This window comes from Xiphophorus couchianus, chromosome 5 (genome assembly GCF_001444195.1).
Source record: "Xiphophorus couchianus chromosome 5, X_couchianus-1.0, whole genome shotgun sequence".
Classification (NCBI taxonomy): domain Eukaryota; kingdom Metazoa; phylum Chordata; class Actinopteri; order Cyprinodontiformes; family Poeciliidae; genus Xiphophorus; species Xiphophorus couchianus.
The window spans coordinates 22115414-22130016 of NC_040232.1; the positions used below are offsets into that span (position 1 = coordinate 22115414).

The following is a 14603-nucleotide window of genomic DNA, read 5'->3' on the forward strand; positions in this document are numbered from 1 at the left end:
TTTTTGAATAGAAGTAATTGTCAGTAAATTACTCCTTGTAAGGTTGGTGAAAATTAAAAAGTTTAATTTGATTTTTACAACGCTCTAGTTGCACATTAATGAAAATGGCAGCTCTCATATTTGAAGGCAAATATCAAGAAAAAGATTCCACATAGAAGAAATAGTTTTAGCTTTAATATGAGATATGTTGTCTGCTGACAGAAGAATTTTTTTTTTACAATATATGAGCTAATGGAGGAGCTGCAGAAAACAGTGTTACACAATTTCAAGGTCACAACTTTTCAAACATGTTTCCATCTCTGGTGGAGTTCCAGATGAGACGACTGCAGTCCTGTGATGTTTCACCACATTTCTTCACTGTGCTTACCCTGAGCTCAACTCAAGGGGGCAACCACTCACCACTGCCTGGACACTCAAAGTCCACCACCGTGAGAGACTGAGACTGTCACCACTGACACAGAGGCACCCTGGGTAAAGAACCATAACGCCGCAATCAAAAACCACTAGATGTATTTCCAAATATATATATTTTTTTAAATGACATTTTTGTCAAAAGAAAGACAGAATTAAAATGCAATTGGCTACAAACAAAAACACGATCAAGTTTCGAGTGTTCTCCCAGGTGATTCAGCAGAATCGTCTTTTGTGGGCAGAAAATGTCCGACTATTGTCCCATAGCAGGGACGCCGCTTTGATGGACTGCACAACTCAAGCGTGTTTCACACATTTCTGGTGGTTAAATGTTTCAGATCATCAAACAAATCTTCAACATTTTTTTTACTCACCCAGGGGGGGAAAAAACAAAAGTTCAGTAAAGCTTCAAAGGCCACATCCACAAATTGTTACCGCTTAAATAGAACCAGCCTGACAACAAACACAAAGGTTCTCAAAGCCAACACGTCATGCCACAACATACAACCAAGAGCACATTAAAAGCAAATGCTACGCTTTGCTTCGTGCAGAGGACCTGAGAGCTGGCTTGCTGGAGGCGTGGACTCTGTGAAGTTCACATATGTCATAACAGAAAAAATGTTTTGCTATGGATGAAAAACATCTGGAAGTAGTAATTTAAAAAAAAAACATTTATATTTAAGAATTTATGACTTAAAAATGGTTCTATATCTTGCTGAAAATATACTTTTTCATCAGTTTTGCCGTATTTCAAGTGCTGAGATATTTACACCAAAAACTCGACAAAAGTTCTTGGCAAAATGTTTTGCTTTGGGCGTGCCGTGGTGGCGTAGGGGTTAGTGCGACCCGTATTTGGAGGCCTTGAGTCCTCGACATGGCTGTCATGGGTTCGACTCCCGGACCCGACGACATTTGCCGCATGTCTTCCCCGTTTCCTGTCAGCCCACTATCATATAAGGGACACTACAGCCCACAAAAGACCCCCTGGAGGGGTAAAAAAAAAATTTTTTTTGCTTTTGCAGTTCTTCTACTGTTTGCTGATTGGTTGAAAATCAACTGGAGTAATCAACCTTAATGGGACAAAACCCAGATAGAGCACTGAAGGGAGGTGAGAATCAAGCAAAGGAAGGAAATGGGTAAGTGTTACATATACCTTTTAAATGTGGCAATAACTAAATCTTTACTGTAGTAAATGATGTGTTGTACGTCTGAGGCTAAACCATTTCATTTATCCCCTTTAAAGACCCTTAAGTTCTGGATTAGTGTTCAGTTTCACCGTAATGGAAACTGTGTTTACCAAATTTGATCTAAACATTTTCCAGAACTGTTGGTTGACAAAATATTTTTACCTTTTCTGCAAGCAGAATTTTTTTATGAAAAAGACTTGATGTTCACAGATAAAAAAAAAAAGACCTGGTGTGTTGTGTGATTGCATATCCCAGACATGCAGTAGATGATAAAAACCTGACCATGATAAGCTGCTGCCACAGACTCTGCCCTTGCAGGGCAATTGCCTGATGTTTATCCAATTCTAGTTTGTACTTGGTGCTGAGAGTCACAGTGTGCTGTGGATTAGAACCTATCCAATTTCAAAGAAGGAAAATGTGGCGGCTGTCTCTGACTTTGGGTGACATCTGCTCTTTGCACAACAGTGATAACTCCTTTTAGCACAGCTTGAACACAGCAATGGTCTTTCCCAATGTCTAACTAGATCATTTTTTTTAAAGAAAACGTTAAACTCCAGGGGGCCAAGAGAAGAAGGTTTGTGGCCCAGGGCTGTTGTCTGTGTCAGATTTATGGACGTATGAGTAAATACAAAGCGATTAATTGTGTTGAACTTTTTAATGCATTAAAACATACTGTATGTACTGTATGTATGAATAAATTGAAATCCTAACCCTACTTTAGACTAAAATTTGACAGGGTAATGAATCTTTTTTTAGGCTTAACTATACATACTTCATATCATGAAAGAAACTTTTATATCAGACAAAGCTAATCTAAATTAATACAAAATGTAAATTTTAAATGACTATTTCATTTATTAAGGGTAAAAGATATTGACCATATGTGAAATAGTAATTCTCTCTGTGTGTTCCATCAGTGTGGAGGAATTTTGGCAGAATTGATTCAGTTCAGTTTTACGTTTTTGCATTATGTATCTCACTGTAATTCTCTAAATTCCAGCAGCATAAGAAAATGTATTGTTGTCATTTCCAGATTGGTTACTAAAGTCCTGCTTTTTGAAATCTTTTAGCCTTCTTCATGTTTATGGTCGTACAGGTAAGAGCCATAGAGTGACTGAACTCAGCTTTCCAAAGGCGGTTATAAATTTAACAAGGTGGGATATTACGTTTTTGTAATTAGTCTAATTTGTATCACCTATAATTAAAAACAAATACAAATGCTCTCATAGTAACACCCCTCGTATGTTAAGCTGTTTTTGCCCCCTCTGACATCGTCTTTTTCCACCAAAGATACTTTAAAGTTGAAATGCTGGAGTCTTTGTGACAGTCATCTGTGAGGTTTACAGCCTAAAGCAGTGCCCAGTGTATTTTTGCTCCTTTTATTTATGATGTTTTATCACATTGTAAAGATTTTAATGCTGGTTCATTTGTTCAACCATTAAATCCCTAATATACAGTATTAGAAGTGTTAACTACCTATTTATACAAATTTATTGATGATCTGAAACTTTTAACAGTGGCAACAAAAGCAAGAAACAATAATCTGAGATACAACACTGCAGATACGTCGAGAATGCCATGAAATGCTCAAACAGGAAAACCTTTATCTACCGAGAAGAAGCACTTTAAGTAGCACCAAGTAACCATTTAGTTTAATTTGAACTTCATTTAAACAAAATGACATGTATTTCAACAGAAAAACAGGGGAAAGAGAAGACTCTGAGCCCCGCCGACTGCCCTTGGGTGACTCATAAATGGAGGCAGTGTTAGAAAACAAAAACAGAGAAATGGACAAAATAACATGAGTGCTGCCTTGGTTAGAGCCGTTCAAGGCTAAAATAACACAGTCCTCTCTCCCAACCACGCGTACTCTATAAAAACCCTCCAGAATGTGACTGCATTTGGTGCCTTGCATTAAGCAGTTCTTTAAAATCAATGACAAATAAAAGGTGGAAGAAAAGCCAGAAGACTGTCTGAGCTGCTGTGGTTTGAACATGGAGCAGGTAAGGCTTTTACTCAGACCTCATACTGTGTCATTAGGAACTCAACCAGAGCACTTAAATTAAATGTGTTTTGTTCATGGTTGAAGAGTTTGTACGTTGCTTCATGCAAGCTTTCACACTAGCATGAAAAAATTGTCTAAACTGTTACATAGAGCAGTTCAGATATATACTGTATTTCTTCCAGAGAATATTAGGAAGATAAAAGGTGACTCAGATTTCTTCTAATGGGATTAAAAGATAAAATGATCAGACTGTGTGGTCGGATATTTTGTTAAAGTACAAGCAGAGGCTGACATCTTCCGTAGTGCAGCTGAGGTTTTGTTCACACAAAATCCTGCGTCTTTTGTCTTGCTTCAAATGTCTTTCATTCCATTCACTGCCTCTCTGAAAAAACATTCACACTGAATTGTATTTTTTTTCATCTCATGTTAACACATCACTTCTTTATGTAAGCAAAACTTTCATCAGGAGTTTTGGACTTCATAATGCTTTTAGCAATTTCTAAAAGAAAATAGAAATGTTCTGTTATTCAACTCATAAGTGAGAATTCAGCAAGATTCAGAAGATGAATTTATAAAGAAGCTAACGGTAAAGATCTGATCAAACTTGTTGAAAAGAAGCACTTGTATTTATCTTAAATAGGTTACAAAAATGACTAAAACACAATTGGTAGACATGAAAGCACATACACCCAAGTTTATTTGAACAGCACATTTCAGTTACAGTTAATAACATAACACGGTACAAATTTAAGTTCAATTCAAAAACACTTTATTGATCCCAAAGGGAAATTAAATTTTGTTGTAATTCATGTTAATTTGGATTCTTCAAAGGGTTATTGTAGAGAGCAATGGCTGCTGCCAGCAAAGATCTCTGTAGAAGTCTGTATTACAGCAAATCTGAAGAAGCCTCTGACTGAAGACACTCAGACTTTGTATTGTATTGCTAACACCCTTAATGACACAAAATACAATGAATTTTGTCAAATGCTGTCATCAAAGTCATTGAATATAATCATCATCAAATGTGTTGAAGAATGTTCCAGTTACTGTGGATCAAAGTTCTGACCATGTGCGTTTCTAATCTCGACTTAAAGGAACTCAGTGCTTCCTGTTAGGTCTTGTGAGCACCTCGGTGTTTAAGAACATAGTGTGCTCACCGTGGCTCAGAAAGTGTCCCCTCCTTATCCTGTTACTGTTCTTTTATGTCTAATGATGCAAAAGTCAGCAGGGCACAGACTGGTCAGCCTGCGGTCAGACAGCTGTTTGATCTCTGGGACATTATAACAGGAGAAGAAGCCTGGAAAGTAATGAAGTAGAATAAATGCATGCATGGTAATAAGAGAGGACGGAGATAGTGCTGATAAGATGACAACATGTTGGCATATTGATGAAGTGGAGGGGCAGAAAAGAGTAGACGGGAGCTTTGTATCTGCTGCAGGTGTTGATTGGCCTTCTTGGCTTCCTTGTATGGAAGGGACAGACGCTAAAAGATGCCACAAGACAGTAGGACACGTTGATGGTTGTCGCATTGCATAACAATGGAAGAGTCACAGTAATGGTCAGAAATGAGAAAGCTGTGTTGAAAAGAGAACGTTTGATTCAGGTTCACTAAACATTGCTTCTATCATCTGAATTGCTAATGCTCACAATGTCTTCAAAAATCTTCCAAAGGTGTGTGAAGCAACAGATCCCCTCTGGTGTTGAAAAGTCCAGTGTGTGAACAGCTGTTCTGTTATTGCTATCAGACTTTTGACATCTGGTGAAACATGGTTTGTAGATCTTATTTACATATATGCAAAAGTAAAAGTTGTGTAAGCTCTCTTTGTTTCTGCTTAAAAGGATCACATATACCACTAAAGGCCAGGGAATGACTTAAACAAGTTTTTTTAGCATAAAAAAATCCTCAAATGAGAAATATTAGGGTCTTTGATCATATTGTAAAACGATAGGCCTTTTTATTGTCTCTGAGGAATTTCTTGTTCTTTTTTGGTGCAGCAGGTTTTCATCTTGAACTTACAGAAAATGGCAAATGATCAGTAACTGTTAACTTTTTAGATAATAACCTAATAGTTGATAATCTCATTAGAAAGTAAGTTCTTCAGATTTGGTAGTAAACTTGTCACACTCTGCATATCTGACTTGTGTTTAAGTCACAAACAAGGGTACATGGGCTTAGGCTGTGTTTCCATCCAATTGTCTTGTAAGTTTTGAGCAAGCTTTCAAAATGTCAAAAAAACAAACATCCAAAAAAAACAAACAACAGAAGTGTGAAATAAATGTTTCCATCTACTGTTTCTAAGCAAATCAGCCAGGCTATGCAGCGTGATTTCATCTGGTGTTGATGCTGAACATGACTGCAATAAATACAAGGTTGAAAACCAGCATGGAGCATCTCAATGGAGAGTCCTCCTATCTCAGCTACAGATGAAACTTTTCAGGGTTTCGTGCCTCTGGTAAGGCACACCACTCACCAGTGGATGGGAGTGTTCAATATGTCAGAACTTATTTAGTAAATGTGTTCCATCTAACCGTTAGCGCATTAGCTATTTTTGAGAAAAGACAAATTTTTTGTCATTGGAATTTTGGTGTTTCCATCAGGCTTTTCTAATTCCATCAAAAAAACATTGATGGAATTGTGACTATAGACTTAAGGAAGTAAAACCTCACACTATAGCATAGGTGATTTTTGCTAGGCTGCCACTGATTTTTGAGTATGCTAAAACAATCTAATTGCATTAGCATTGCAACTTAGAGATGCAGCGCATATGGCTCATTATGTAGCGACTCATATCCTGCAATAATATCTGATTATTGCAGTTATAAATGTAAATAAACCCTAAAAAGTGTCAAAGACCAACAAGCTCGTCAGACACACTGTGATTATAAGTCCACCCAGACAATTTTCAAAAAACTATGAGACCTGGAAAGCACAAGAACGTACCAACCTCAATGACTGTCTAATACAAACACTGAGTTTACTGTATAGAGCTAGAGAGGACTGACTAGTTGCAGCAGCTCTGGTGGATTGATACGGCCAGAAGTGTAAGCGATGGTGGTGACAGTGGTAGGTTTAACCGGTGGGTTGCTGGTTTAGCTCACTCTGTTGGTTTCAGTCGTTGCGTTCTTGGGCAAAACATTCACCATCTTACCTGGTGGTGAGAGGGCCGGTGGCAGCCACGCCTCTGTCACACTGCAGTCTAGCTTACAATGCACTGCATTGTTATAGAAAGATTTGTACTGTTTTTGGACGGCTTCTCAGTTGATGAAGCAGTTTATAGCTTTCAGCAGTGAAGAAACCACATGGTATTACAATACTGCAAAACACTGATAATGAAACAGAAACTTTTCTTGATGTGCTCTGAAGGATCTCAGGCACATGAGGAAATATATCCTCTGTTTTGTCTTTTCACAGTCCAGTTCAATGTGGGTTTTCCAAGAGCGTACAGATCATCATCATCAATCATAAGTAGTTATTCAAATTTAGTAAGGCAGATAATACATGTGGCCTAAAAAGCAGTCTGTGTGCTAGCCATTATAGAAGCATTTTCCTCTGACTGGTCTTCCTACTGATGGGATTCATACATCAATACAATATAAATTGAGAAAGCATCTTCATTAATTGATAAATCTTCACTAATTTGGAGTACTAATTTGATAATTACTCAAATTTGTAAATACATTAAAAATATATATATTGTGGATTTTTTGTCCATTGTTGCCCTGCTCTAACTTTAAAGCATATTTTTAAATATCATAGGAGTAAATATATAAAATAATATTGCTCTGTTTATAAACAAAATGCTAAATTAACAACAGCCAACATAGTGGTGCATAACTGTACCCTAATAATAATTTAATACACCTGAGGTATTAAATTAAGCTTCAGAAAAGCTGCAGTTTAAAGCCTTACTACAGTCAGCCATGGTTCACAGGAAACACCGGAAATTGTCTAATTAGGAATAATTGTCTCATTTCACCTAACATGACAGTGTGTTAGTGCAAAAAGCAAACCAGGTACATAAATATGTGAAGGAAATTAGTACTGAATTAGTGCCACAAACTCATTCAACACCTCCGAGATAACAATGAAAGAGAATTTTATTCTCTTTTAGACATTAATTAGAAAAAGAACCCTTAAAAGGTCCCCAAGCCAGAGAGAAGCTACGTTTACAGCACATAAATGACAAAAGTCTTAAGACGTAACAAAAGATCTCACACCCTCGAAACTTCAGTTTGTAGATGATTAATTGATTCCCTAACAAAAACAAAACGCTAAAAAAAACCTCATTCATCCCCTCAGTGGTTGATTCTGAACAAAGGATACTGTGACTATAAAAAGTATTCTGCCCCTTAGATGTTTAACCCTTTTATTGCTTTTGCAAAGCAATTCATGCTTTCAAAGTGGGTGAATCCTACATAATTCAACACTCTTCTTGCCTTGAAGCAAATAAAGAGACCGAGTTTGAATCCAAGGCAAAAGGGTTTGAATCCATTTTTTTAAATTTAGCATGACCAATGTTCAACACACAATCTATACAGAAAATAAGCATAGGCATCATTCTAAATCAGTCTTATTGTAAAAGTGTTGTAGTGATAAAGTTTGCAATCAACACTCAGTAACTCTGTAAAGTTGTTTTAAAGGCTGCTGTTAGTTTAATCATCTTATCCTCCAACAGGAATTCTCTCAGAGACTAATAGTTTACTGCAGGTAAAATTCTTAATACTCATAATCCCTCGACCAAAACCCAGTTCTAAGAATCTTATAAGTAGCATATGGTCATTTGCGAGGCCTTTGTTGACATCCAATTAAAAAAAGAACTTTTTTCTCCTCACTGAATATTTGTTTTTCAGATTTCTTTTCTAATTAACTTAAGATTAAGTCCAGTGTGGCCCCAGTCCTGGGAAATGATTGGACAGAAACAGGAGGCATAAATCAACAGAACAAACTTCTCTGAAAGCGGCTTTACAGAATTGTGTGGTTCTGTCAAAAAAACCCAGTAGTGACTATATGTGTAGCTACATCAACTCTCCCCCCAAAACAATGAAAAATAAAATATGATTAAACAGTACTTGCATACTACATATTTGGAGATTGGAGTATTTATAAGATGGTAGAAATTTTGAACTGTCTTTGCTAGTGTTTGCAGTTTATCTTCAGAGTAACTAAAGGAAGGAACATGGAGTGGTTTATATTTCATGGAAGATTGTTTTCTATTAATAACTTGATGGGGGGAAAAATTCAGAGGCGTTCTCTACAAACTTCACCTTTACTTGAAGGGGATACAGCAGAGGAGACTCCCACATCTCAGGTTGTGTCTTTACTCAATCACTCCATCAGCAATCCCCTGAGCAAACCTTTGCCTCAGAAGTGCTTCCCTACACCTGGCACCTACCTCGCTCACCAAAATGAAAATACTCAGAAAACAGGCATTTAAGTCCTTGGACAAAACCTGGAGAAGCCGGTATTCTTCCAAAAGCCCTGCACACTTATGGGGTGTTCGGTTTACCCAGGGTGCCTCAGACACAGAACCGCTCCTCAATGGCCAAGACTTTCTGGATGGGTTGGTCTAGCTCACTAATTGACTTATGGCCACCTCTGTGCCCAGTTGGAGGCAATGACGTCTCCTGACTCAAGTGATGTATGCCTATCTACCATCAATCAATTGGCCAGTGAAGAAGAACCCAAAGAGCTCCTGGTAAGATCATGCCATTCTCAGGATCAGCTCCAAGCCCTGTTGGTGCACAGCCTCACCAACTAACCCAGAAAACCTCTCTTCATGCTTACTCATCAGTTCTCTGTTCATTGATGAACACAAATCTGTGCCCCTACCATCCCTGATTGATCCAAGGTATGGACCTTGATGTTTCCATCAAATGTGCTCTTGGCACCCTTGTTAGGAAAACTGTCCATGAACAAGAATTTGAAACATCATCCGTGTCAGAAAAACTCTGTTCTAGCTTGAGTAAAATATAGCCAACAGCTGAGCTTGATTATTTGTGGCACACTCCTTCTTGAACTGAGCAATCGCTCCACTTGCTTTATTCTTGGAAATTCAACAAATATGCCATTTCAAGTGACAGCAACTCCAGAGATGCTCACAGACGACTCTTTTTATGACTTTGAGCTGACAATTCCTGTCTCAGGGGAGCTGCCTCTGCTTTAAACAGGCAGATAAAACTTTCAGAAAATGCTCTTACTTTCCCTTTAAAATTGATCACTGTCAAGCAACACAAACTCCACCTGAAGAATGTGTCTGTGGTTCTATACAGGAGCTGAAGAAAGAAATCGAACTCATGTAATGACATTAAAGAACATATCTTCAGTATGGATGCTAGTATTGAGAAACAAGTGTAGACAGAGATAACTGAGGTAACTGAGGTTCATAAGGTTTGTTTGAGGAGGTCTGAATATGTAATAGAACTCTAATGCGGACCAAGAAAGCTAACTCTAAGCCACCTGAAAACCTCGCTCTCAGTTCGTTGAAGTGAATTCTGGTGCGGTTTGATGGCATATGTGAATGCCAACAGGATCAGAGACCACCACAAAAACAGGAAGTGGACTACAGCACAGGGGATTCTGGGTAAATCCCACCAAAACAAATGCAGAAGGCTACCACTAGTGAGAAATGGCTCATGGTCTTTAGCCAAAGACAAATCTTACAACTGCTAACAAGGCCACTGTGTTTTTGTTCACACTTTGTGTGTGAAAACTTAAGTTGGCTAAATCCAGCCTTTTCGATTCATCTTCTCTTCCTCATATTCTTTCTAGAAAGACTCACTGTATAGAAACCAGCTCTATCAGTCACAATTGGTCTCTTTAGTTTGACCATCACTACAATTATGGAGTAGATGGCAAAAAAAACAACAACACACAAACCCCCCACCCAGGCAGTTAAATGCTAGAATCAACTCTTACATTTGTAGCACAATGGTTTGTAACCTGGTAGATCTCTACAACACAAGCAGTTTAGTGCCAATCTGAAGCTGCTCAACCTTCTAACACCATTTCTCCTTTTCTATTCTTTACTTGCTGCTTTGCTGTAAGCTAGCAGAAATGTTGAAATGTTAAACAGCAGCTTTTTAGTAAACTTTGTGTAAATTCATGAGCATAGTATTGACTGTCTTGCTGTAACTAAATTTCATTTAGACAGAAGTCAGTGATATTTCATAATGGCTGTGATTTGAGCGTATTCATCTCATCATAAACTATCTGCTCTAAACTTAAACTTAAGGGTGTAAATTTGTAAGGCCCTCAAAAAATGTGTCAATAAAATGATAATATCTAAGGATTTAAACAGCTGAAAAAAACTCAGTTTGGATGTAAAACATGACAGATTGATCAGGATTGTGTTTATATTCTACATTCAGTTTCATATACACCTGAATGAAACACAAAGACGTTGAAACAATGATCAGCTTTTGACAAATGCATGGTCGTTTAAAGAATCTACGGACAGCAGCACATTTTAGAAAAGTTGTGATAGTGAAATGCTTTCAACTCTTGGTTCCAACGATTCCCTTATCTGAAGCAGACATGTTGCATTCATCACCTCCAGAGAGAATTTTAAATGTTGGTTTGTCAGAATGCAGGACATCCCTCTTCTTTCTATCACTCCACATTAATTAAATACCAACCCACATGAAATAACACTTCTATCTTTTCATTTCCACTACACGGAGAGGTTATTTATAATTACTGAATTCAATTCATATGTATTATTCAGCCTCCGCTGTGATTTTGCGGTGCTGATCTGCCTCAGAGGCCCCGGGGAGCCACCAGGTTTTGACTATTTAATTGGTTCTGGCCTTTTGGTTCCAATCCATGAAATTGTTAGTAATATTTTGTACTTTGACGAAATTGACAAACTCTGGAATATCTTCAAAGTGCTTTTGACTTTTGCTCAATTGGCTTGTGGCAAACTCCTCTTCATTGTTAATGCTTGATCTCTTTAGAGATTCTTTAAGTTTTTCTTACTTCATTTTGGATGCATAGATAGACACCAAGACTTAACCCTGTGCAGCAGATCATATGCACAGTCATGGCCGAAATCAATAAACAAGGAACAGTTGCTGAAAGATTATCTCATTTAGACGCGAGTTATTGTTAAAAGGGGTATTATGTAAAACCAACTTTTTTGAGCTCCTATCAAGTCATGTCCTTCCCTCAACGACAACAAAAAATTATTGGAATTGCATTGATGAAGTTTGAGAAATCCTTGAATCTCTCCCATGACAACCATCCAACATTATTCTCACAAAGCCACAAATCAAATATGGATATCCGATTGTTGTTAAAGTGTCGAACGTCTGAATTGCCTTGTAGCATTTCATTTATGTCATAGACATCAGAATTTTTCACCAGAAGAAGCCAGATGTGGTAAATCTGTATGTAAATAATGACCGAATGATACCTCTGGCTCTCATTGCAGTTATTACTGCCTTAATCATTGATGGCAGACAGCAGGTCACTTTGGAGTTGTTCGTGGCTCATTCACACAGCGGTCTGATAAATTAGTAATATGAACACGCAAAAAAAAAAAACATTGGATTTCATCAAAGAAATCAGAATTAAGCATCGAGACCTGCTGTGTGAACAAATCCTCTATGTTCTTTTAAACAGTTTCTCTGCATTTTTTCCACAAAGGTCAACCACAAACTAGTCAGAACTACCTGATAATAATCTACCCTGCTGTCTTTGGTTGATTAGTGAAAGAAAATATGCAAAATTATTTACCATCACTTGTGGATGTTATGGATTAGATACTTTAGATTCATGGACATCAAGTGTTGTCTTTTGTATTTGTATTATTCTGCTATAAAGAAAAATGATACATTGAAAAAGTGAAAACTTTGCATCTTTTTACTGCATTGCTGCTGCACTGATTACTTTCTTTTTACTTTACACAGAAGGCTGCACAAGTATAATGAATGGAGTATTGTATATAAGTGACTCAGCTCATATCAGAAAGTGCACTTTAATTTTATCTGTACTTTTAAAAACATAATGCAGCATCCATGTGAGTTTTACTAAAAATATTTACATGTACACAATCTTTGCTTTACTCTACTAGGAGAAACAGTGATGTGTTGGAATTGAGTAACACGCAGTTCTTTCCTGTGTCTCCACAGATGATGTATCAAGCAGAGATTTGTACATAGATAGCAGAGGAAAGCACAACAGATTAGACGGACTCTGCAATCAGAGGCATTGTAATATCCTGTAAGCTTTTAGCATCACAGACTTGTGGTAAACATGAACAAACCAAAAAGAAGAACACCTGCAGAACAAATTGATTGCAACCCTCTTATGTAAACAGGAAAGCAGAGGCAGATCTGGCTGCAGATAAAGCGTGCCAAAAGCCCCCCCACTCCTGCCACTCCACCTCCCGCTTAAAAACAGGAAGTACATGGAAGAGAAAGGCATTTGTTACAGAACAACTGCAGAGACCTGCTGGTTACTGATTGCTACTGTGTGTTTCCTGAATGTGATCGGCACTCTAGTAATTACCAGAGGAATTTACACTTGCTCAGTAAGATAGCAGCTACCAGCCACCTGGGTTTTGGGTCAGCCTCTCTGTCTGAGTTTAAATGCCCTGTTTCCTCAAAGCTGCAGTAGGTAACTTTAAAAAAAAAAGTTACATATTTGCTGAAACTCTTACGAGGTTATGACAGTATGAATATAAATGTGATAACAAATCAAGCTCCTCTGACTCCTTCCTGTGCTCCTGCTGCTGTCTGCAGAAATACGACGACTGGTCAGAAAGAACCAATAAGAGCCAGGAGGAGGGCTTTAGCACTGTCAATCATGCTGACATAGGTGCTTCTCACATCCTGCCCCTTGTATCACTTTGCTAAGCTACAGCTTTTCCCCCAGAGCGTAGCTATCTATTAATGCGCAAGCCAGTTAGCATGGCTATCAATGACAGAGGGTAAACAGTTTCCCTGTGATGGTAAATTGCCTTTCCTCCATTAGCACAGGTGAAGCGCTTGCACCAGCATGTTATACAGCACTAAGTCCCTCCTCCTGGCTCTGATTGGTTGTTTCTGTTGTTTCTGCAGATGGCAGTGGAACCACAGGGAGGAGACAGAGGAGCTTGTTTTTTTTGCACAGATGACCTGTCTCATCTTATACAGTTATATACATAGTACTCAGTACATAGTGAAAGGTTTAAGAAACACGTAAAGATATATATATTCTTACCTATTACAGCTTTAATTTTCAATGTCTTGTCAGGATATTCTGGATATATTAAATTATATTAATTTAGATTTTATTTGGAGTCACTAAAAGCATTTCTATAGGTTTTTATTTTTATCTTTAAATTTTTGTTGTGCTTTTATTTTAAGCTAATCTTGAAATTTTGTGAAATCTTATGCTGGATTTTAATGGGCAGTTTGAGATTTTAGGTTTAGGAGCTTGAATTGCAGTTCTCTCCACCATTTCCACACACCCAAGTTTGGCATAATAGAGCTAATTGTTCTCTTAACTGCAAAACAAAGAAACATTACAAACCTGCAAGTCACTATTTTCACAGGTTACGAGTTGTGATGTGTGCAAGAGCTCTCAGATGACTAAAACTCAACTTGAATCAGTCTGTGAGAGCAGACTGAACTCATATTGCATGTTTGTAGTTTTTACTGTATAAACCCAAGATAACAAACCTTTGGAACCCTGGCACACTCACATCAATTTACCTTGTGCAAACTCTCCTGACATTATAGCACAGGTTATATTCTTTAGCTTAGAGATTTAAAACTCTGGTTGATGTGTTGTGATCTCTTTGTCTAGTAAGAAGTTGCTTCAATGAAGAAAGAATAGTGAGAGACTAGGTCAGGGTAAGCTAAGCCAGTCTAACTATAAGTTTAATCAAAATGGAAAGTGTTAAAGCCTTGTCTTAATAGTTAGCAGGGTGGCTGATTCACAAGCTGGTTCCACAGCAGAGGAGTCTGAGAACTAAAGGATCTGCCTCACTTTCTACTGTTAGAACCTCCAGGAACCA

The 14603-nt window shown here is 37.8% G+C and overlaps 1 long non-coding RNA gene across 1 annotated transcript in view; it reads left to right on the top strand.

Moving 5' to 3' along the window:
* Nucleotides 1-11753, top strand: part of LOC114144058 (uncharacterized) — a 21760-nt gene extending 10007 nt beyond the window's left edge. The window contains exon 3 of the long non-coding RNA XR_003595390.1: nucleotides 11715-11753. This is a non-coding gene — a long non-coding RNA (uncharacterized LOC114144058). The remainder of the gene's footprint in view (nucleotides 1-11714) is intronic.
* The last annotated feature ends 2850 nt before the right edge of the window (nucleotides 11754-14603 follow it).